Here is a 24,856-nt window from a genome sequence, read left to right on the forward strand (position 1 = left end):
GGTCTAGATCAACCCTAGTAAAATGAGTCTTCTTAGAAGCAAAAATTTTGAATTTTTCAATTGTTTGGTGAGATTTTGCAAAATAACTTCTAACAAATAACTTTAAGAGGCTTGAAATGTAGATTTAAATTTTTCTTAAAGCTTTATTAGGACTGAGGGTTGGTAGTCCCCAGTGGAGTCACCACTATGTTATCACTCAATATTTTCTCTAGAAGTTATTAGAAGAAAGAAAATGGCTGAGGTAACCACAAGCCAAATTTTTCACATAGGCTCTAGCCAACCTAGGCTCAATGAGGCTCTCTCTATATGATTTAGCTTTGTTTGCTGGAATTTTAGGCTAGTTATGATTGTTCAAGGGGTTTCAATTTTTTTTAAGATTGGGTGGTGGGATCTCTTAAACATATGGATAAATTGATGTATTTCAGACCATTGGGATATGGAGTCAAATGATAAGGAATCAAGGCTGGATAAACTCAGTAAAGGAGATGTTCCAAGGACAAGATAATAGAGTGTATTTCAGATATTTGAGACAAAGGGGTGAAAGGGTTTCACTCAGGGAGAGAGAGAGCAGTTAAGGGTTCTCAGACCTAGATAATGAATGAGGAAGGCAGGGGTAATCAAAATCAAAGGGAAGTTAAGGATCCTTCAATCTAGATTATTTGTGAAATCAATTTAAACTAAAGAGCAATTAAGAATTCTTTAATTTAAATATCATAAAAAAACATTCAAATTCTTAATTGTTAAAATAGAGTGTGATTCAAACAAGTTCTGAAATATATTTCCAAGTTGTGGCATTAAGATTGAACACATATAAGATTATGGATAACTTTGAGAAATTGACAAGGATACATGAAAATACTTGTTTGAAACTCACTCAACACATGAATCCTTGGAACAGTCTGATCTTTATTGATCAATCTAGCTTGTTGGCTCATCAATTGATACAATGACCTTCTGGTTCTTCTTGATCAAAAAGTCTATAGAAAAGTCTAACAGAGTCCACCCTACATACTTTGAATTGTGATTTATTTATACAAAAATTATTACAAAATATCTCAAACTAATTTGAGATTTAACCTAGGGAATAAAAATATCTCCTTTCAAGAAGATAGAGATAGCTATTGAACTGCTTCATGCTGTCCCTTTTATTTTGGCACTACTGGCTTTTATGGTTTGTTTTTAGCCTTTTATGTTGCTTTTTTGTTTTGTTGTTTCATGCTGGAATCTTATTTTACTTTTGGCTTTCATCTGATACACTTTGACACTGATACACTTTGACTCTGCTAATTTGTCTTCATTTTTTCACCTGCTGATTGTACATCAACCTTTTTACTACATTTTACTATAGTAAATCAGTAAATTTTTCCCACCATTCAGCATCAGGTAATTTGATTTTCAACATCATCCTATATATTTCATCTGCCTCAGTGTACTTAGAAAAAGTAGGCTTAGTGATTAATAAGTTTTTTACCTCATGCTGGAGGAAAAACAAGTTTTCAAACGTTTGGTAAAGAACCTTGCCCATTGGAAATACCTTTATTGCTGATGTACTGGCTTGTTCTTTTGCTAGCTCTCTAATTTTGTTGTTTTAATCCTGTTTTATCATGAGCTTGTCATTTATGACCAAGGGACTGGGTAACCCTTTCTCTCTCAAAATTTGAAACTTGGCCATAAATCTATCAACTGCTACCTACATATTTTGACATTTGTCCTCCAAGTTTAACATTAAGTTTCTCTTGGAATGGACCTTTGTCACCTCCAAAATTGTTTCTGTCCTGTCCTCTATATCCAATTCCTAAAATTCATACTTGTCTTTAGTGTTGAGAAAGTGGATAAGTTTGTTTGCATATTCAGGCATGTCTCCTAATTCTCCCTTGACTCTTTGGATAGCTTATGTAGCTATCTTTATTAGATCTATCTGTTCAAAAATCACTTGAATAGATGGCCAAATATCATTGACAGAGTCAATGATATTGGCCCATAATAGTTTCTTGGCTTGTCCAAGGGGTTTCTCCAGTGTCATATCTTTCTCCATGGCCTTTAACCTCTCACTCGTTCTGGCAACTTTATGCACTTCCTCCTTTTGCATGATCTAGGAAATCTTGCAATTGGTCTCCAAGATTTCCACCTTTTCTTTTAGCTTATTCATCTCTGTAGCCAGTATGGAAATTTCCTCCATGGTTCTGACCAAATTTTCTACTTCTTCCCCTGATGCACCTACTGCTAATGTAGACTCTGTGGAAACTAGCTGTGTTGTAGGCATAGGATCTGTGGGAGCCAATGATGCTGCCAATGTAGAAGGGACTACGGTTGAGATAGTTGGGATGCCATTTGCAGATGTAGTGGGGATGTCACTTTGCTTCAATTGGATTAAAGTGTCCAATTCCTTCTCTGTTTCCCTTAATTGATCATTTAGTTGTAGGACTAGGTCCATCAACTCTTCATGTCTGGTTAGGCTCTCCAAGACCTCCTGTGTTTGGGGATGCTGTAGTTGAGGTATCCTCGATTTCTTTTTGAGTGCAGCAATGTCATCATTCTTTTTCTTGATTAGTTTTTTAGTGGCTTTAACATCTTTGGGATCATGTCCCAATTCAATCACTAAGTCTTCAAAAGACTTAATTCTAGTATCCTTGGCCTATGAGGAGGCCTTCTCTAACTGATATTGGGTTGAAATATTGCTCAACTAATTTTGCAACTGATGAGAAGATATGGCTTTACCTGTGAGGGTGGAGTATATCATCTCTCTAGCCTATTTGTGTAAATTGATCTATTCAATGGGATGAATTTCCCTTGCCAATACCTCAAATTCAATCTTTTTGTAGTTTTTGATGTCCTTGGCTGCTGTGTTGTAGATTTTATGAAGGACATCTGTAGTTTTCCCCCTTTGATGTCAAAAGATGACATCAACTTGGTCTGATTGGTAGGTGTGAGTTTGAGATACTGAGCATAAGTTTGGGCCTTCAGTTTCTCATTTCTCATCTTGATCTCTTTAAACTTGTCTTTCATATCCTTATCCTTATCAAGCCTACTGAATGAGGAAACTTCTACACTTAGTTGCCTTTCCAACATTCGAGTTTGTAATGTGGTTGGCTCCTGTGTTTCCCCAGATGGAGTTGTGCCCCTATTTCTATCAAAATTAGTATTAATTACTTCTTTTGATCCTTCTTTGTCTTCCTGTTCTAAAACAGGATTAAGCCTTGGCCTCTTTCTTTGATTGGTTTCACGCTGCGCATTGGATGTGTCTATGCCTGAAGTGGAGGCTCCCTCTTTGTTTCTCTTAGGATTTATTTCCTTATTTAGAGTAGTCTACATGCTAAGAGGGGTGCTCATGGTTGCTTCTTGTTGTTCAGGTACCTGCAGAAACGAGCTCTCATCAAGCTGTCTTTCTAAGTCAATCAAGGTATTCTCTACATCTACCTTTGTACTGTCTCTCTCTATAAGAGTGTTTTCCACCCACTCTGATTGATTGGCATATATCTCTATCTCTGGTATGGGGTGGTGAATATAAGGTCCCAACTTGACCTTCTTTCTCAATCTGGTCATAAATTCTTGAGGGTCATACCTCCACATGAAACTCTTTTGGAACTTCATTTGTTGCAAAATTTGGTCTGCCTCCTTCCCTGCCTCTCTAGAATAGCAGATGAAGGGGCCTAGCTGGTTTTTTACTTTGCATTGTGATCTTTTCTTAGTTGAGACAAAATTGATCTCATCAAAGTTCATTATTTGTCTATAGTACTCTAGATAAAATAACCTCATGGGGAGGTATTTGGTTATTTTATATGGTGCAAGCTGAAACCCATAAATTCTTATCTCTATGTGGTTTTGGTAAAGGTACCAATCTCCCACTTGGCTTTGTTTAGACAAATGGAGCACCCTTTTGATCTATTGACTTATTCTGGGTCGAGGGCTTCTTGTTAGCATGGTCATGACTGGATGAACAAAAGAATCAATGAAATCTATATAGGTATATGGTGACTGAAACTTGTGGAAAAGTGGGGTCCAAAATATGACAGACCTGGGCTGACCTTTAGTATCGAGCTTCTGAAGAGTGAAAGGAAATCTGTTTGGACGATAGTATAGGAACATATGGTATAAAACAGATCAGTATTTAAATACTCTCTCATTGTGCATTCTGGTGAACTGTACATTCATTCTTTTAGCTATGAATTAGGCATAGTCATACAAAACAGCAGGATGCTTCTTGGGGTATAAATACACTTGAAGGCCACGACAAGTTTATCGACAAATTCGTCAGTGGTACAACCCATAATACATGATATGATAGTCACAATTTGTTTACCCCTATCAGAGAAAAAGGTAGAATGGTATGGAGGGGGATCCTGGGGAATATATTGCTCTTCTACAATGAATGTCTGGAATAATTCGACTAACCTAGACAGACTCAATTTGGAGTACTGGTCTAGCAAATCCCCAATGGAGAGTGGGGTGAGGTTTGGACTTGGTTGGACTTGTAACATCTCATCAATTGACTCATCGATAATTATGAACAGAACCTTTTGATCAGGGGACATTATGGCTCTTTGGCTAGAAATGTATCAAGCATGGAACTAGTGGACAATTTCTAGGGAAAAATGTACCTCTGGGAACTGGTACTTGGGAAAATTTGAATCCCAAAGCCCAATATCATCAGCATGGTTAAGGTATCTATCTCTACTTAAGTAATGGATTTTAAGTAGGAGTGTCTGGGTAGCTGTATCTTTAATTTGAAAGTCGATGTCAGCCAGGGGAAGGTGGTCAAGGTCCAAATGGGGAGTTGTGATGGGTCTGACATCCATGGCAACAGGCGCAGCCATAATTCAGTTCTCTTGGATTTGAATTTGGCTTTCATAGGTTTATTCAGAGGTATTGACAGAAACTGGAAGTTTTTAGAAGGGTTTGGATGCAGAATTTTAAATTTAAAACAATTTCAGTTAATTTTACTTAATTAAAACACTCCACAGACTGAAAGTTTTCAAATTGAAAGGGTTGTCTGGCAAATTCATCCTCAAATACCTGGAAATGGGTGAATTGGCTTCAAATTCGGTGTTCTCGGCAACTGCAGAAGTTTGAATGGCTCTGGTACAGATTGAGAGGTTGATTGGGGTCTCTGCAGCATCTTCAGGAGTGAATTTCAAGTTCAATAGGTGAATTCAGAATTTGCAGGAGTCGCAGAGGTTTGGAAAGGTTTACACATAAAATAAGCGAAAAAGGTGAAATAGGGCTTTGCAGGATTTTTATTGAGAAACGATTATTTTTGGTGAGTAATTTTATGAGTGAACAGTAGGTGGTTTTTCAGGTTGAGCGGGAAGGCTGTTTTCCAAGACATCACACCAGTTTCCTGGAGGGAGTGGTATTTAGGAGGGGTCACCCGATCTACTCCATCGATTGACACGTAGCAGTCGGGGGGTAAGGGAAACCGCTTTAGCAACTGCAAAAGTTTGAATGGCTCTGGTATGGATTGAGAGGTTGATTGGGGTCTCTGCAGCATCTTCAGGAGTGAATTTCAAGTTCAATAGGTGAATTCAGAATTTGCAGGAGTCGCAGAGTTTTGCAAAGGTTTACACATGAAATAAGAGAAAAAGGTGAAATAGGGCTTTGCAGGCTTTTTATTGAGAAACGATTATTTTTGGTGAGTAATTTTATGAGTGAATAGTAGGTGGTTTTTCAGGTTGAGCGGGAAGGTGGTTTTCCAGGACATCACACTAGTTTCCTAGAGGGAGTGGTATTTAGGAGGGGTCACCCGATCTACTCCATCGATTGACACGTAGCAGTCGGGGGGGTAGGGAAACCGCTTTATCGGACGAGTAACGGTCGGCCGTCAGGCTCGACCGATATGACTTTGGATTGTTGGATGATGGTGATGATGATCGGATGACAGTCGAGCGAGCGAAGTGCGCGGATGATAAGATCATGGCATTTGGGGGGGCCCAGGGCTTTAATCCTTGGTGGTTTGGGATTAATTAGATTTTAATAATGAATTAAAATGATCGGGCAGGGTTTAATGACAAGATTTATAGGTTTTGTCGGGATATGGGGTAAATTGTATAGTTTATATAAAAACTAAGGGTTGGGATATTTATATATGGGATTTAATTAATACGGGAAAAGGTATACTAGGAATTATATAATTAAGTTAAAAATTAATATGAAATGAATGTGCAGAGTGAACATACTACTGAGAATAATTTAATATTGATGCACTTTCTAGACATACATTTATTCTTAGGATAAAGCACTTTTGTGGGTTTTTTGAGTGAAATAGGATTTAACATGGGGGGTTTTTACTTTTCCTAGGAAAATGAAGTTTATCCTTAGGAAAATGGGTTTTATTAGGGTAATGAAGGGAAATGAATTGTATGTAGGGAATTCTAACACTTGATGTCCATAAGTCATAAAGCCAAGGGTCCGTCCCACCAAAAGTCAGAGAAATGCTCTAAGCCTTTATGACTTGAAGGATTTAAGTACTAGAACTTACTTGTAGATGGGGAAATCAGTAAGTAAAGGGGTGAGACAAAGGAAGGGGAGTTAATTATTTGAATATGTAAACCATTGTTTTTGCCTTCTTAAATGCTCATGCACATTGAAACATATAATCAAGCATGATAAATGTGCTTTTATCCAATCAACTTTATAGTTGAATAACCTTTCTTCTACTTACCCATTACTTACCCTACCATTTTTTCTCCATTTTATTTGGGTTCATTTATGCTAGTATACCCTTATAATTCATTTTTCTTTTGAAAAGTAAAATATCTAATTCTAACCTTATATCATCCAAGGTATCAGATTAAACTGATGAGCTCCTTTTATTTTCTCTACCTATCTAATGATCTACCAAGATTACGCTGTTTGGTCAGATTTTATTCTCTAACTATAAACATAAAATTGAAAGCATGAAATAGCCAAGGTTAAATAGTTTGACTACCATGGCTTGTGGCATGTATGACTAGTTGCACACAACCATTATTATGCATAAAAGTAAATAGTAGTGGCATTTAGACTTGCACACTTTCATGGTCTCTTTCTGTTTTTGGGGTTCATATATTTTCATTTTTTTGACCTTTCATTATTCTTTTTGTCCTTTGATGTTTCTTTTAGGACATATCCTCTTTACATTTTTTAAATTTTTAATATGGAAAACATTTGTAGAAAGCGAAGGTATGTACAATATTATGAGGCTCAAACTTAGTCAATTCAAAATTATGAATCCTATCACTATAGGACTCTAACAGACTTAAATCAATTGAATTATCTAATATAATGCATTGCGAAAACCCCCAATACTTAATTCAAAAGAGTGAAGGGAACTCTACTTGAATGGTTCATGAGGCACAATACTTGCTAAGATTTTACAAATGGGTTAGCAAGCTGATGCAGGAGCATCAGGACTTAGCCAGTAATGTGAAAGCTTGTTCACATGTTGTGGCTAAACAAGTTGAAATTCATTGACTGAATGGTCAAAAGCTAGTTTTACTGAGAGGGTTGGATCTCTCAAGAAATTAGTTGTATTTCATTATTGTAATAAGTTAGAAACTGTCTAATTTTAGATTCAAAGATAGGATTGTTAACGTATAGCTAGGAGTTAGAGATTTGTTGTAAGATTTATTAAAAATAGAGATTTTGTTGTTAGATATGGTTGGAGTAATAATCGATGTATAAAAAGGAGGCAAATGTAATGAACAAAGGAGAGAGAGGATTGAAGATGGAGTAGAGTGAGAACCAAGATTTGTGTGTGGGTTTCCAAGTGAACATAGGTCTTTGATGTTGTAATCATGCCCAAGGCCGAGACTCTATAATTTTGTTAATTTGTGAAAATATTGTTGTCTGTGTGATTCCCTTATCAAACCCGCAGAGATTATATTTGTTTGCATGTGTGTTATGAGTATTCGGGATTGAATCATATTAAGTTCTGTTTCAATACTTGATGGTAGAAAACACTGTGTTAAAGGTGATTTTTAGCATTGTTTGGTTCCGCAAGCGGAAATCCCATTTACATAGAGAAATCGCGCAAAAACACTTAGTGGATTCATAAGGCGGAACTGAAATATTATATATGGAAGTTTTCGGGGCTTATCGGTTCTGGACACATTATCGCATCATGACAATGAAGTGGCCTGCATTAAAGTCTAAACCTTGAACCTTTGCGACTGCTGATCGCCAACATATCGCATCGGTGTTTTAAAGTGGGAGCAGTAAAGTGTTAAGTGGGAGTAGAGCCGATCGCTGATAGCGATTAGCGATAATTGCATCGAAACTCCAGAAAAGGGGAAGGACGGATAGCGCATACCTTGCATCTACCAACAGTCGATATTGCAAATGAATTTGGACTTTCCAATTAGTTAGATCTGCTTAAAAATGCTTATATTTGTTTAAATAGGGGAAAAAGCATTCTTTGGGCATTTTCAAGAGCATTTCAATCCCGAAAGGAAAAAGCATAAGATTGAGGAAATGGCTGTTAAAGTGGGGTGATTGTTGGGTTTTATAAATCCATTGTTTCCACCTGCGTCATTTGTGCTATCAGAGCAGAAGCTGAGGTTAATTGTAGTGAAAATTCCACCAAGGAGAGGAGCTGGCATTGGTCGAGGAAGACTAGAAGCAAACACAGTTTTGCTAGAGGAGATCCAAAGTTTGCGGACGAGGATGCATACTATGGAGGTTGCCCAGAGAAGAGCACCTAATGGAGGAATTGATAGTGCTACAGAAGAATCTTCCACAGAGGAGGAGGAAGAAGAAGAAAATGAGGATACTAAACTCATCAAGATGTTGGCTAAGGTAGCGAGGGAAACCAAAAGTGGAAATTCCTACATATGAAGGAAGTTTAAATGTAGGGGAGCTAATGGATTGGATCAGATCCTTAGACAAGTACTTTGATTATGAAGAGGTCGATGAGAAGAAGATGGTGAAGTTTGCAGTCACCAAATTGAGGGGTCATGCAGCGATCTGGTGGGATGAATTACAAACATCCAGGACGAGGAAAGGAAAGCCTAAGATCAAGCAATGGGACAAAATGGTAAGTAAAATGAAATCCAATTTTTTGTCTAAAGATTATCAGTTGAATCTTTTTAAACAAATGCAAAATTATTAAGGCAAAAGGGAATGTCCATTAAGGAATACACAGAAGAATTTTATAGATTAAGTATTAGAACAGTACATGTAGAACATGACCTGGAGAAAGTAGCTAGATATATAAATGGCTTAAGATATGATATACAAGATGATATTAGCTTGTTAAATCTGAAAACTATTGAGGATGCCTATCAAGCAAGTTTGAAGGTAGAGGAGAAGATATTGAGAAAACAGAGTCAAAGGAATAGAGGAAAAAGCTCATTCAGAGGCAAAGGGACTACCAGAACTAGGGGACAACAACATTAGCATGAAGCAGGAAGCTCAAGCAGCAGACCACCACAAAACGAAGAGAGGAAGAGAGGAAGATTTGCGCCCAGAGGAAGAGGCCTAGGAAGAGATGTTCGGTGTTACACATGTGGAGAGTGGGGACATATATCATGGGACTGTCCTCATAATAAACCAGCAAATCAGAGGAATGTGAATGTGGCTGAGGCAAAGCCAGAACCACCTCAACATATGGAGAAGGAAGAACTCCTTGAAGAAGGAGAATCCATGTTATTAAGAAGGACTTTGCTTAAGACAGAGAAGGAGATTGAAGAACCAGCGCAGAGGAAGAATTTGTTCAGAACTACCTGTAAATCAAAATGTAAGTGTTGCAAAGTAATAATTGATAGTGGAAACACTGACAATTTAGTTTCTACAGAGATAGTGGACAAGATTGGACTAGCAAAAACCATACGCCCTACTCCTTACAAGGTGTCATGGTTATAGAAGGGACATCAAGTCATTGTGACAAAACAATGCAAGGTTGAGATACAAATTGGTACGTATAAAGATGTGATTTTATGCGATGTAATGCCCATGGATGTATGTCATATATTATTTGGGATACCGTGGCAGTTTGATTGGAAAGCAATTCATGACGGGAGGAGGAATACTTATACCATGGAGAAGGATGGAACTAGGCATACATTGTTGCCATTGAAGAATGATGTTGACAAAGAAACACCTAGAAGTAGTATTATGATGATAAGCAGAAAGGAGTTGCTATAGGAGGTAGTGAAAAGCGAGGAGTTGCATTTTGCCATTGTGGGAAGACCAAAGGTAATTTTAACTTCCACAAAATTTGGATGATTTGCCTAAAGAAGTTAAAGTTCTATTAGATGATTTTGCTGATATCATTGTGGATTAGTTACCAAATGCATTGCCACCGATAAGGAGTATTAGACATCATATCGATCTAATACCAGGGACAAGTTTACCAAAAAAAGCTGCGTATAGATTAACTCGTCAAGAAAATGCAGAAGTTGAAAGGCAAGTGCAGGAGTTCATGGATAAGGGGCTAGTCAGGGAAAGTCTTAGTCTATGTGTTGTACCAATAGTACTCAGTCCAAAGAAAGGAGGAGAATGACACATGTGCACAGATTCTAGAGCTATCAATAAGATCACTATTAGTTATAGAATTCCTTTGCCATGTATGGATGGTTTAATGGATTGTTTGAGTGGATCCAAATATTTTACTAAAATGGATTTGAAGAGTGGATATCATCAAATAAGGATTCGGGAAGGCGATGAATGGAAGACTGCTTTTAAAACGAATAGTGGTTTGTACGAGTGGTTAGTGAGGCCTTTTGGGGTCACTAATGCACCCAACACGTTCATGTGATTAATGAATGAAGTCTTAAAGGACTATGCAGGCAAGTTTGTTATTTTGTACCTTGATGATATTCCAATTTTTAGTAAAAGTAAGAAAGAACATTTAGAGCATCTTAAATTAGTTTTAAGAACTCTACAGAAAGAGAAACTACTTATAAATATGAAGAAGTGCAGTTTCATGAAGGAAGAGTTTATTTACTTGGGATTTGTAGTTTCCAAAGAAGGATTGAAGATGGATCCAGAAAAGGTCCAAGCAATTTGGAATTGGCATATTCCCAGAAATATATTTGAGTTAAGAAGTTTCCATGGACTTGCAAGTTTTTACAGAAAGTTTATAAGAGGTTTCAATCAGATTTGTGCACCTATTCTTAAAACAATTAAGGAGATCAATCAACAGTTTAAGTGGATAGAAGCAGCAGACATAAATTTTAAATTTCTGAAGAAGAAGATCACAGAAGAACCAATTTTAGCTTTTCCCAATTTTGAAAAGGTATTTCAGGTTGAAACAGATGCTAGTGGAGTTGCAGTTGGAGCAGTTCTGAGCCAAGAACAAAGACCGATAGCATATTTTAGTGAGACACTGAACGAAGTGAAGAGGAAATATTCTTCCTATGACAAATATTTTTATGCTATTGTACAAGCCTTGAAGAAATGCAGACATTATTTGCTGCCAAAGGAATTCATATTATATTTAGACAATCATGCCTTACAGTTCATCAATAACTAGCCGAACTTGAATCAAAAACATGCCAAGTGGGTAGAATTTTTGCAAAGCTTTACTTTTGTAATAAAACACAAGAGTGGTAAGTCAAATAAAGTAGCATATGCATTGAGCAGGGTAAGTTTTATTGTGCAAGAATTCAAAGTGGGTGTTGTAGGATTTGAGGAAATGATTGAAATGTACAAAGATGATGTAGATTTCAAAGATATCTATGCAATAGTTCGAAATCTAGTAGTTCATAACATGAGTCAGTGGTTAGATTATCTCATTCAAGGAGGCATATTATTTAAAAGGAACAAGTTATGTATTCCCAAATGTTCCATGAGGGAAAACATAATAAAGGAGAAACATAGTGGAGGATTATCTTGTCACTTTGGACAAGATAAAACCTTTTCTTAGGTGAATTCTTTTTATTATTGGCCAAAAATGCAGACTGATGTCAAGAGATTTGTTGAGAAATGTAGGATATGTCAACATGCAAACAGAAGGAGTCAAAATGCAAGATTGTATCAGCCATTGCCAATACCAGACTGACTGTGGGATGCAGTTAGCATGGATTTTGTTTTGGGGTTACAAAAAACACAAAGAGAGAATGATTCCATTTATGTTGTAGTAGATAGATTTTCCAAGATGGCACATTTCATTGCTTGTAGGAAAACTAGTGATGCAACACACATACCTAATTTATTCTTTTCAAAGATTGTAATATTACATGGGTTACCTGTAAGTATTGTGTTTGACCGAGATACCAAGTTTGTAGGGCATTTCTGGAGGACTCTTTGGAAGAAACTAGGAGCTAAACTCAGTTTTAGTTCAGCCTATCATCCTCAAACAAATGGACAGACCGAAGTAGTGAATAAGAGCTTGGGAGATATATTGAGATGTTTAGTATATCAAAATCTTAAATAGTGGGATTTAGCACTAGCTCAAGCTGAATTTGCTTGTAATGATACTCCAAACCAGAGTACTGGAATGATCCATGCACCCAAGAGGTGTGTATGAGCTAAGGAATTTTGGAAAGCAGGAGACCAGGAGTGGAAACGTTGAAGAGTTTGCGGAACAGATGCAGAGACTATAGGAAGAAGTCAAAGAAAAATTACAGAAAAGCAGCAACAAATACAAACAGAGGGTAGATCTAAAAAGAAGAGATAAATAATTCCAAGTGGAAGATCTAGTGATGGTGTATTTAAGAAAACAAGATTTCCTGCTAAAACTTACAATAAACTAAAAATGAAAAAGATAGGACCATGTAGAATTGTAAGAAAGTTTTCAGCTAATGCATATGAAATTGAATTACCTGAAGGAATTGGAATATCACCCATTTTTAATGTTGCAGATTTGTATCCATACAAAGAGGCAGAGACAAAGCTACAATAGGAAACTACAGGAGATGAAGTTCAAACTGTGAACTGGGAAGAACAAATGCCAAAGGCAGTTAAGAAAGAGGTTGAAGCTATTTTGGAGCAAAGACTATCCACGAAAACTAGAGGGCAGACTTATTTCCAATATCTAGTCAAATGGAAAGGACAACCAGTGGAGGATGCTAGCTGGTTGACTATAACAGAGTTGCAGAAATATGGTGTATGTCCTGAAAGTCTAAAGGAAAATTCTTTTCTTCCCCAAGAGTCTGATGCAGGAGCATCAGGACTTAGCCAGCAATGTGAAAGCTTGTTCACATGTTGTGGCTAAACAAGTTGAAATTGATTGACTGAATGGTCAAAAGCCAGTTTTACTGAGAGGGTTGGATCTCTCAAGAAATTAGTTGTATTACATTATTGTAATAAGTTAGAAATTGTCTAATTTTAGATTCAAAGATAGGATTGTTAGCATAGAGCTAGGAGTTAGAGATTTGCTGTTAGATTTATTAAAAATAGAAATTTTGTTGCTAAATACGGTTGGAGTAATAATCAATGTATAAAAATGAGGCAAATGTAATGAACAAAGGAGAGAAAGGATTGAAGAGGGAGTAGAGTGAGAAGATTTGTGTGCGGGTTTCCAAGTGAACAAAGGTCTTTAATGTTGTAATTAGGCCCAAGGCCGAGACTCTGTAATCTTGTTAATTTGTGAACAAATATTGTTGTCTGTGTGATTCCCTTATCAAACCTATGGAGGTTATATTTGTTTGCATGTGTGTTATGAGTATTCAGGATTGAATCGTATTAAATTCTGTTTCCATACTCGATGGTAGAAAACACTGTGTTAAAGGCCAATTTCGGCGTTTTTTGGTTCCACAAGTGGAAGTTCCATTTATACAGAGAAATCACGCAAAAACACTTAGCGGATTCATAAGGCAGAACTCAAATATTATACACGAAAGTTTTGGGGGCTTATCGGGTCCAGACACATTATCGCATTACAACAATGGAGCGGCTTGCATTAAAGTCTAAACCCCAAACCTTTGTGACTATCGATCGCCGACATATTGCATTGGTGTTCTAAAGTAGGAGCGGTAAAGCGTTAAGTGGGAGCAGAGTCAATCACCGATAACGATTAGCGATAATCACATCGGAACTCTGGAAAAGGGGAAGCACCAATAACGCATACCTTGCATCTGCCAACCGCCGATATTGTGATTGAATCTGGACCATTCGATCGGTTAGATCCCGATCTGCGGTAATAATGCTTATATTTGTTTAAATAGGGGAAAAAGAATTCCTTGGGAATTTTCAAGAGCATTTTGGTCCCAAAAGGAAAAAGCATAAGATTGAGGAAACGGGTGTTAAAGCAGGGTGACTATTGGGTTTTATAAATCCATTGTTTCCACCTGCGTCACAAGCTAAGTGGGCTTGATTGTGGGGAAAACTACACAATTAAGCGCGCTTGGTCCAGAGGCGATCTGGGATGGGTGACCTCTCAGGAAGTCCTGGTTACTGGGTGCAAGCCCCGAAAGTGAGGATTGATGCTATGTGATTTATTTCACTAGTTCCAATCCCACTTCTTCACCCCTGTGAGCATCACCCGATGTAATGAGTGCTAGTGGACTATTCAAAAATCATGAGAAATTAGTCAGCCATGACTAGCTCTCATGGAAATGGTCATAGATGAATGACTTACTTAACGCAGTTGAATTATATAATATAATGCATTGTGAAAACCTCCAATACTTAATTCAAAAGAGTGAAGGGAACTCTACTTGAATGGTTCATGAGGCACAATACTTGCTAAGGTCTTGCAAATGGGTTAGCAAGCTAAGTGGGTTTGATTGTGGGGAAAATTCCAGAGTTAAGCGTGCTTGAGCCAGAGGTGATTTGGGATGGGTGACCTCTCAGGAAGTCTTGGTTACCGAGTGCAAGCCCCGGAAGTGATGATTTATTTTATGTTATTTATTTCACTAGTTTCAATCCCACTTCTTCACCCCTATGAGCATCACCCGATGCAATGAGTGCTAAGTGGACTATTCAAAAATCATGAGAAATTAGTCAATTACAACTACCTCTTTGGAAATGATCATAGATGAATGACTTACTTAATGCAGTTGAATCCCAAAAAATGATATCTAATATAATGCACTCCGAAAACCCCCACTACTTAATTCAAAAGAGTGAAGGGAACTCTACTTGAATGGTTCATGAGGCACAATACTTGCTAAGGTTTTGCAAATGGGGTAGCAAGCTAAGTGGGCTTGACTGTGGGGAAAACTCCACAGTTAAGCGCGCTTGAGCCAGAGGCGATCTGGGATGGGTGACCTCTCGGGAAGTCTTGGCTACTGGGTGCAAGCTTGAGAAGTGATGGATGAGGCTATGTGATTTATTTCACTAATTTCAATCCCACTTCTTCACCCCTGTGAGCATTACACGATGCAATTAGTGTTAAGTGGACTATTCAAAAATCATGAGAAATTAGTCAGTTATGACTACTTCTCATGTAAATTTTCATAGATGAATGACTTACTCAACGGAGTTGAATTCCAAAAAATGATATCTAATATAATGCTGGACTATTTAGAAGTCATGAGAAATTAGTCAATTACGACTACCTCTCATGGAAATGGTCATAAATGAATGACTTACTTAACACAATTGAATCTCAAAAAATGATATCTAATATAATGCACTGCGAAAACCCCCAGTACTTAAAACAAATCTAACTGAGCCTAGTGAGGCTTGTTATTTCGAGCTTGGTGAGACATATTTTTTTTGCTTTGCTCATCATTTTTCACAAAATTCAAGTAACTATATTACATAGTCGAATGTGAAAATATAATGAGTTACAAAAATATTTCATAAAGGAACTGTAGGCGACTGTCAAATTTCCACTGGTATTAGTAAATCAATGAATATCCTTATCTAGTATATTCAAGGGAAAACATAATACCAAAATTAGACTTACATATAATAAATATGGTAATTTTGTAGGAATTTAAAAGAAAAGAGAAAAAAAATTGCCAAGATATAGGCCATTGTTGAATTGAGGCTTCTGTGATCCATAATATTAATACGAAGAGCTTCGGCGTAAATCACATAAAGAGAGACATTTGTCGACGCGTTTCGAACCAACCAGTGTGGTTCATCGTCAGGACAAGTTGAAGAAACAGATCCAGCTTAGCAAGTTAAATAGACAGAGCAGAGCCTCCAACGGCTAAAAAGACCAACAACTACTTTGGACTGGGTACCGGGATCAAAACCCCTTTTTTAAGGAAAAAGGTACTCTAGGGGGACCAATCCCTTAAAATAAAATAAATAAAAATAATATCAAGATAATAGTTAGTTAAAAATTAATAAATAATTAAAATAATAAGTAAAAAATTAATTCATGATAATAGTTAGTTAAGATAAATAATTAAAATTTTATATTTAAGGGAGAAAATTACCCTCGGGGGACCAATCCCTAGAATAAAATAAATAAAAATAATATTATGAATAAAATTATTAATAAATAATTATTAATTTAGTAAAATTATTATAAATAACTAATTTTATGATTATAGTTAGTTAAATAATTGCAAAGTTATGTTAAATTAGTAATTAAAATAATTCATGATAATAGTTAGTTAAAATAAATAATTAAAAAAAATAAAATTATTAAAAAAATAAAATAAAATAATAAAAATAATAATAATAATAAATAAATATAATAATAATAATAAAAATTACCCTAGGGGGAGCAATAAAATAAATAAATAAATAATTTAATGATAATAGTTAGTTAAAAAAAAAAAAAAGAAGGTTAAATTAGTAATAGAGGAATTAAAAACAGGACTATAAAGATAAATAAAAGAAAGAAAAGGTATTAATGAAAAATATTTTATTAAATAAATAATAATAATAATAAATTAAATTAAATTAAATTAATACATAAATAAATAAAAATTAATAAAAAATAATAATAATAATAAATAAAATTAAAAATTAAAAATTAAAAAATTAAAAAAAAAAAATTAAAAATAAATAAAAAATAAATAAAAAATAAATAAATTAATAAAAAAGAAAAAAGAAGAAGAAGAATTATTAATTTATTTATTTTTTATTTTAATTTTTAATTTTATTTTTTAATTTTTTAATTTTTAATTTTTAATTTTAATTTTAATTTATTATTATTATTATTATTATTATTTATTTATTTATTTATTATTATTATTATTTTATTAATTTTTAATTTTTATTTATTTATGTATTGATTTAATTTAATTTAATTTATTATTATTATTATTTATTTATTTAATAGAGTTTAGGCTTCTGTGATCCATATCAAGTTAGAGAAAGATTTCGGCGCATATCACATAGAATTTCATTTTTCGACGCGTTTCGAACCAACTAGTGTGGTTCATCGTCAGGACAAGTTGAAGAAACAGATCTAGCTCCTCATGTTAAATAGTCTGAGTTGAGCCTCCAACAGCTATCATCTCTAACGGCTAGTTTGACTCAAGTACAGGGGTCAAAAATAATTATAATATATTTTAATTCTTAAAAATATAAATTAAGGACCTAATAATTTAAAAAACTATAAGTTAATTAATAATTAGTTAAATAAATGACCTTGAAAAGCCTCAAAAATATAAATAATATTATTTAAAAGTATTAGAAATAAAGAAAATCAAAACTTAATAATTAAAAACTATAGGTTAATTAATCAATAGTCAAATGAAAGCCTCAAAAAATATAAACAATTTTAATTTAAAAGTATTAGAAATAAAGACAATCAAAATAAATAATAAAAATCATAATTTAATTAATAATTAAAAGGAAAATTAGTTAATTAAATGACCTAATGAATAAAAATGAGACCTACAAAACTTTATAAGTTAAATAATAATTGGTTAAATGAAGAAAATAAATTCCTATTTAAAAGTATTACTAAAATGAACGTTAATCAAGGTTAAATTTTTTTGAGTTAGTTACTAATTTAAAAGGAAAATTAGTAATAGTAATAAATAAATTAATTTCATATAAAAGTATTATTAAAAATTTTAATTAGGCTATAAGCTAAATGAATAAACTAATGATAATTAATAAAAGGTAATAAAGAAATCAAAAGGAAAATATGATAGATCTGAAATTAGATATAAGGAGTGTCCACATGGGGTAGCTCAAGCGGCAAGGGTCGTGGAAATGAAGTCTCACCGAACCGGAGATCTTGGGTTCAAATCTTGGGCTACCCTTCCCCCGTAGAGGGGTACATAATGGACATGTAAATCGGAGAGTCCCACCCCAGCTTACAAAAAAAAAGAAATTAGATATAAGGAGTAAAGAATTAGAAATGAAAATTAGTTACATGGAGGCCCTTAAAAATAAACAATAAGCAGTAATAGGAATTAAAATGGAAATTAGGTAAAGGACCTTGAAATATCAGAAGAAATAGGATGCTATACATGCGAATGAAAAAATAATAAAAACCAAAAATGAAAAAAATAAAAATAAAAATAAAATACATAAATCAATAAATTAATACATAAATAAAAAAAGAATAATACAATAAATAAATAAGAAAATAGAGATCAAAGACACCAAAAAGGACGAAAAAACGACTAGGCAGAGAGGGCTAGGACCCAACACCTACTGACTTTCCAACCATCGTCTCTATTGAGATTGCTTGGTCTCTTTTCGATCTCAAGCGCTTCCGATGATGGAAATGCGAAACCCTAGCAATAATACTGGCTTCTTCAATACAAACATGATGATTGGTTTTCTCAGCATGTTCAGCCAAAGCGGAAGACTTCGATTTATTTATTTATTTAATAAAATATTTTTCATTAATACCTTCTCTTTCTTTTATTTATCTTTATAGTCCTGTTTTTAATTCCTCTATTACTAATTTAACCTCTTTTTTTTTTTTTTTCCTTTTTTTTTTTTTTTTAATAATAATTTTTAACTAACTATTATCATTAAATTATTTATTTATTTATTTTATTGCTCCCCTAGGGTAATTATTATTATTATTATTATTATTATTATTATTATTATTATTTATTATTATTATATTATTATTATTATTTTATTTTTTTAATAATTTTTTTTTTAATTATTTATTTTAACTAACTATTATCATGAATTATTTTAATTACTAATTTAACATAACTTTGCAATTATTTAACTAACTATAATCATAAAATTAGTTATTTATAATAATTTTACTAAATTAATAATTATTTATTAATAATTTTATTCATAATATTATTTTTATTTATTTTATTCTAGGGATTGGTCCCCCGAGGGTAATTTTCTCCCTTAAATATAAAAGTTTAATTATTTATCTTAACTAACTATTATCATGAATTAATTTTTTACTTATTATTTTAATTATTTATTAATTTTTAACTAACTAGTATCTTGATATTATTTTTATTTATTTTATTTTAAGGGATTGGTCCCCCTAGAGTACCTTTTTCCTTAAAAAAGGGGTTTTGATCCCGGTACCCAGTCCAAAGTAGCTGTTGGTCTTTTTAGCCGTTGGAGGCTCTGCTCTGTCTATTTAACTTGCTACGCTGGATCTGTTTCTTCAACTTGTCCTGACGATGAACCACACTGGTTGGTTCGAAACGCGTCGACAAATGTCTCTCTTTATGTGATTTACGCCGAAGCTCTTCGTATTAATATCAGCCATTGATCATTGTAATCTTAGTTAAAACCACACAAAACAGGAGTCCTATTGCAACGTATGTGTTCTTTATGACTTTGTAGCATTCTTTGAGTACTTTGCAAATACCTCAAATCCATTTGATAACTTGTAAATAATTTTCCAACAATCTCATGAAAACACCTTGAATCCATTTGATAACCTATGGAGAAATTACTGGTAATCTCATATATACAAAACGAGAGAAGTGGATCGTTTATTTCAAGAATCGAATGAAGTTCCAAGATCAAGTGAACTTCATAATAAAGGAAGAATATGTTAAGTAGGGAGCATATATCCTCATCTATACAACATTTAATGTACCACTGTGAGGTGTATATTATTTACCCCAGTTCTTGAAGAATCAATTGAAATCGTTATACACAGGCAAAAGTGTTTAATGACAAAACCAAAAGATGTAATTGATAATGCAAAACCCTTTATCTGTGCTATTTGTTTAATAGGTAGTGCACCCAAGTCAATGGAAAAAGTTACAATTGTAAGAACATAAATACAATGCAAAGGAAGAAGCAACGATGGAAAGTGTATCAGATCCACGACCATGGAGGCTTATCAATGAAAATTCCATGGAAATACAGTGACAACATTTAGGCTTGATGGATGTCCTTATCCTATGAAATCGTTCTAGGAAAAAAAAACCAACCTTGTGAAATCAGATTGAAATGCCACAGAAGAGATTTCCTTACAGATTCATTGAGAAAATTACTCAGATTATGCATAAGAAACCTAGAGAAGAGAATGGGAATCCTTCAAAGAGCTCATGTCTGAGAATATTGTTACAGTTCCAGACTGGTAATACAAAGGAAATCAGCGTATTCAACTTGGCACTGAAGAGAAAGCATTAGTTTCCATGGTTAATATGAACCCTGATTTATGGAATCAACTAACACTCCACCGTAGCATAGACAACTCCATTCTTAATAAGAGGAAAATCAGGTCCTCTAGCCCATTCATGCAACTTAGTAACATAGATCAACACCAAACCTTCTGCCAGACCTCTATCACACCTCCTGCTTCTCGTAATAAAATCATGAATGCAACCTCCAACTTGCAAAACATAAACACAGGTACCCATTGTAAGAAAAGAGAATTTTAGCACATTATCCATCCTTAAAGGAGATGGAATAGGAGGAGGCTTAATCCGACTCCATAAATCATTCCTGGTATCATATCCCTAGAAAGAAAATTCAACTGCATGACTTGACAACATATAAATATATGATCCCATCATTGCTAAAGCAATCACATAACCCCCCATTGGCAGGGCCTTGGTCTTGTGCCAAGTATTAGTCTTGGGGTCATAGGAATCCATAGATCCCACATAAGCATAAGGATGTAATGAGAAACCATTCTTCTTACCAAATTTAAGCCCTCTGATTACATAAATAATCCCATCCACAACAACACCCAGGCAGCCATATCTCTTTCTAGGCATATTTGCAATGAGTCTCCATAAATCAAGGTAAGGAACATATTCCTCTGCATGAACAATGGCTTCCCTACAAGTATCTCTCCTCATGGAGCCTCTAGCAACATAAATCTTGCCAGAAATTACATAGTAACGTTTCATTTTTAGAGGCATAATTAGAGTACTTGAAAGGGAAAATGACAGGATTCCAAGGAATACATTTGAATCTACCACTGGAAAAACAAAACGAACATGATGGCAAAGTACTCTAAAGAAGACTGCAGTTGCATTGCAAAATGATTTACAAAATTGAGTTCCAGAGACCAAGAGAGTGTACATTCATTACAAGTAAATGAATGCCCTAAATTACAATATTCAAAATATAGAAAGGAATTAAAAATTCTATAGGTGTAAAGACTGCATGAGGGAGACAGGTCACAATATTGTTGTTGATACTTCTTCAAAAATGGATGTGAAAGCAGCTGATCTGTAGTATGGAGAAGTAATGCATCCTTTTTAAGGAAACATCTCATAAAACACTAAAACTATGGCGATGCATCAGGTGGCGTTGATGGAGGGTCACCTAAACAGATGGCCACCATTAATGTAGGCCAATCAGGTGTTTTCCCCAGAGACAAACAAGGGAACCTTCCAAGTGCACATTCCAGGAAAGATAATCCCAAACTCCATATATCTGCAAATCATCCGTCATACTTTCCATTGTACCCATCAAGATCGAACCTTTCAGGACTCATATAAACAAAAGTTCCCATGAAGGAATTTCACTGGGCCAAAGTGTTAGCCAACACAATGTTGACACTAAAATCAGAAATCTTGACTTCTCTTCTCTTGTTGATCAACAAATTGGAGGGTTTTATATCACAGTGAACAATTTTGTTCTAGTGCAGGTAATGCAAGCCCTTGAGAACCTGCCTGGAAAAATCAACCAAATATTTTTCTCATATTTTTGAAGAACATGCACAAAGGTACCACTGTCCATGTACTCCAACGAAAAAGAGATCTCTGCTCCTCGATCTAATATGCCATAACAATGCACAATTTGTGGAGAATTCGCCCTTCAGAGAATATCCATTCCCCTCATTATTTGCTTTCGGTACTTAGTGGCTACCTCTGTGAATTGTTATAATAAGCGAGAACGGTAATGATAGCTTTATTCACTTGACAACCCAGGTATGCTTGGGTGATTTATTTCATATTAAGCAATACCATTGAAGATATTTCCTCGGCCACAAAGGTTTTCTCTTCTCCCTTAAAAGTCACTTGGATCAAGAGCTTATGATTGGATTCACAAACAATAGAAAAGGGCCAAAGGCTCTTATTAGCTTGGACAGAGGAATTGGAGAAATGCCTGCCAATCAACCTCTTGGCATAAAAAATGGTGTTCGCAGGGTTGAAAGCGACTTGATTCTTGGTAGAGTTTCTAATGAGGCGTTCATTTTCTGTGAAGGCAACCATGGAAGGAGTAATCCAATTGCCCTGATCATTGGGAATGATATCCACTATGTCATGATAACCATCCCAAACACCCACACAGCTATAAGTGGTTCCAAGATCGAAGTTTATAGCCTTGCCATTGGGATTATGAGGGAAATCCATGGATGTATATTGTGATCATTTAGCAAGATTGAACATAACTTATCCGATGTAAATCTCAAATTAAGTTGGAGGTATAAACCTTAGATATTTTGAACTCGAGTAATTGGGTACACTGAAAGTTTTATCAGTTGGAAGAGCAAACTTCACAATCTTTTTCAGGTTAATCATTTTATATATGGACATTTTTGAGGTACTCATCATGGAACCGTTTTCAATTTTATAGTAATACATGAGATTTAACACTGAGACAATTTGACCTGTAAATTTTAGGAAATATTTGAAAGCAAAATTTTGTTTGTTGTCCAATAGATAGATTGAAGTATGCATTATCAAAAGCTAAAATCTATGACAAATTCAAATTAGAAGACATAGTAACATTTGTAATTACAAATTTCAAAAGCCTCTGTATATTGAGATATAATTCCATTTCAATTCATATATTATATCCAGTGACCAAATTTTCCACTGATATCATATTCATATATATATAAATGAGTAACTGTGTTAGAAGATGTTGTAGCTAAATGCTAAAGTGGATATTATATCATAGTATAGTTCTAGTAAAACATAAAAATAAATATACATTATTGTGTATAACATCTTGATAGATACCTTTAAATTAGCGTTGTGTATAAGGACTAGCAACATCCTCCAGAACTGTACTAACTAGTTCATCTTCCTAACTCATAGATTTTATTTATTCATTAAACTAATGTACATATTCCTACTCTTCTTTCTCATTTAACTCTCCTCTGGACAAATTCGCTTAGGTTCTTGAATCCGAGGCCATTCCCTGATCAACTCTGCAAATATTAAGTGTAGAATTCCAGAGCTGCCTCCATTTGTCTCGTGCCTCATCCAAATGTTGTTGTACTGTCAGCACATATTCTTTAATTTCTGCTACTTGAGCTATAATTTGATTGTCAGTTTCAGTTTTTGTTGCATCAATATTGGGAATGGAACCCCTATTGCAACTTTAATTTCTACTACTTGAGCTATAATTTGACTGTCAGTTTTAGTTTTTGTTGCATCAAGATTGGGAACAAAAGCCCTATTGCAACGTATGTTTTCTTTATGACTTTGCAGCATTCCTCAAGTCTCTTGCAAATAATCCATTTGATAAATTGTAAATAAATTGCCAACAATCTCATGCAAATCTCTCGAATCCATTTGATAACCTATGGAGAAATTACTAGTAATCTCATATATACAAAAAGAGAGAAGTGGATCATTTATTTCAAGAATCGAATGAAGTTCCAAGAGTCGTGAACTTCATAATAAAGGAAGAATATGTTAAATAGGGAGCATATATCCTCACCTATACAACATTTAATGTACTGCTGTCAGGTATATATTATTTACCCTAGTTCTTGAAGAATCAATTGCAATCATTATACACAGGAAAAAGTGTTTAATGGCAAAACCAAAAGTTGTAATTGCTGATGCAAAACCATTTATCTATGCTACCTGCTCAATAGGTAGTGCACCCAGGTCAATATAATAAGGGATTAATTAGGATTTTACCATGTTGAATAGTTGTTGAACCTCTTTCATAAATTTATATGCTCTGCTGATGTGCATGAAAAACAAACTCATTTCATCTACTTTCATGAATATAGTAATTAAAAATGCCAAAATCTCGGGATTTTATTAAGGAAAGTTTGTTAGACAAGATTTTTATGAGAAATTGTTGGCTTAGTGTGGGAACAAATCCCTACACTACTGGCCCTTTTGGCATCAATCTGCAGAATGCAGACTAAATGTTACAGGGAAAAGTGTCTATACAGAACTGCTCTATCCCACTAAGGTGTGGCAACTACCTTTGAAACAAACAAAGTAAAGTCTACTTTCATTTTCTTTTATGAAAGATAGATGAGAGAAGAATAAGGAGACCAACCTCTGTCTTGCGCTTGACTCCTTGTTCGGTTCCTCTCTCTTCTGATAGTCTTTCGCTACTTGCCTTCTCGTATACCCAGCTTCACAGAGTACCTGTAGGATCAAAGCAGCATAAAACTATACAAGAACATGGATCTATTATCATAAAAAATCTAGGGTCGGATGTAAATTGACCATACAAATGCACAAAACATAGATTACACAAGAGTATGGAAGAAAACTAGAACAACTTTATTGATAATCAAGAAAAAGCCAAGAGAGTTACAACCAGCTGTTCTGACCCAGCATCATCCTCTTGGCAAGAAAGCCCTCTTTCACCTCATACAAAGCTTAGATCACCCAACACACACTGATGTTGCCTCAAGAAACTAACAACAATTCCTTACAAGATGCAAAATTCCAGCCTCTGGATCTCTGGG

The 24,856-nt window shown here is 34.7% G+C and overlaps 1 pseudogene; it reads right to left on the reverse strand.

The window, feature by feature from the left end:
- Nucleotides 1–20,399: 20,399 nt before the first annotated feature.
- Nucleotides 20,400–21,086, reverse strand: LOC149191641 (F-box/kelch-repeat protein At5g26960 pseudogene; annotated as a pseudogene).
- Nucleotides 21,087–24,856: the final 3,770 nt, after the last annotated feature.

The sequence above is a fragment of the Pinus tabuliformis genome, chromosome 2_2 (assembly GCF_031772625.1).
Source record: "Pinus tabuliformis cultivar Carrire ecotype Pingquan chromosome 2_2, CPIR1, whole genome shotgun sequence".
NCBI classification, from domain to species: Eukaryota; Viridiplantae; Streptophyta; class Pinopsida; order Pinales; family Pinaceae; genus Pinus; species Pinus tabuliformis.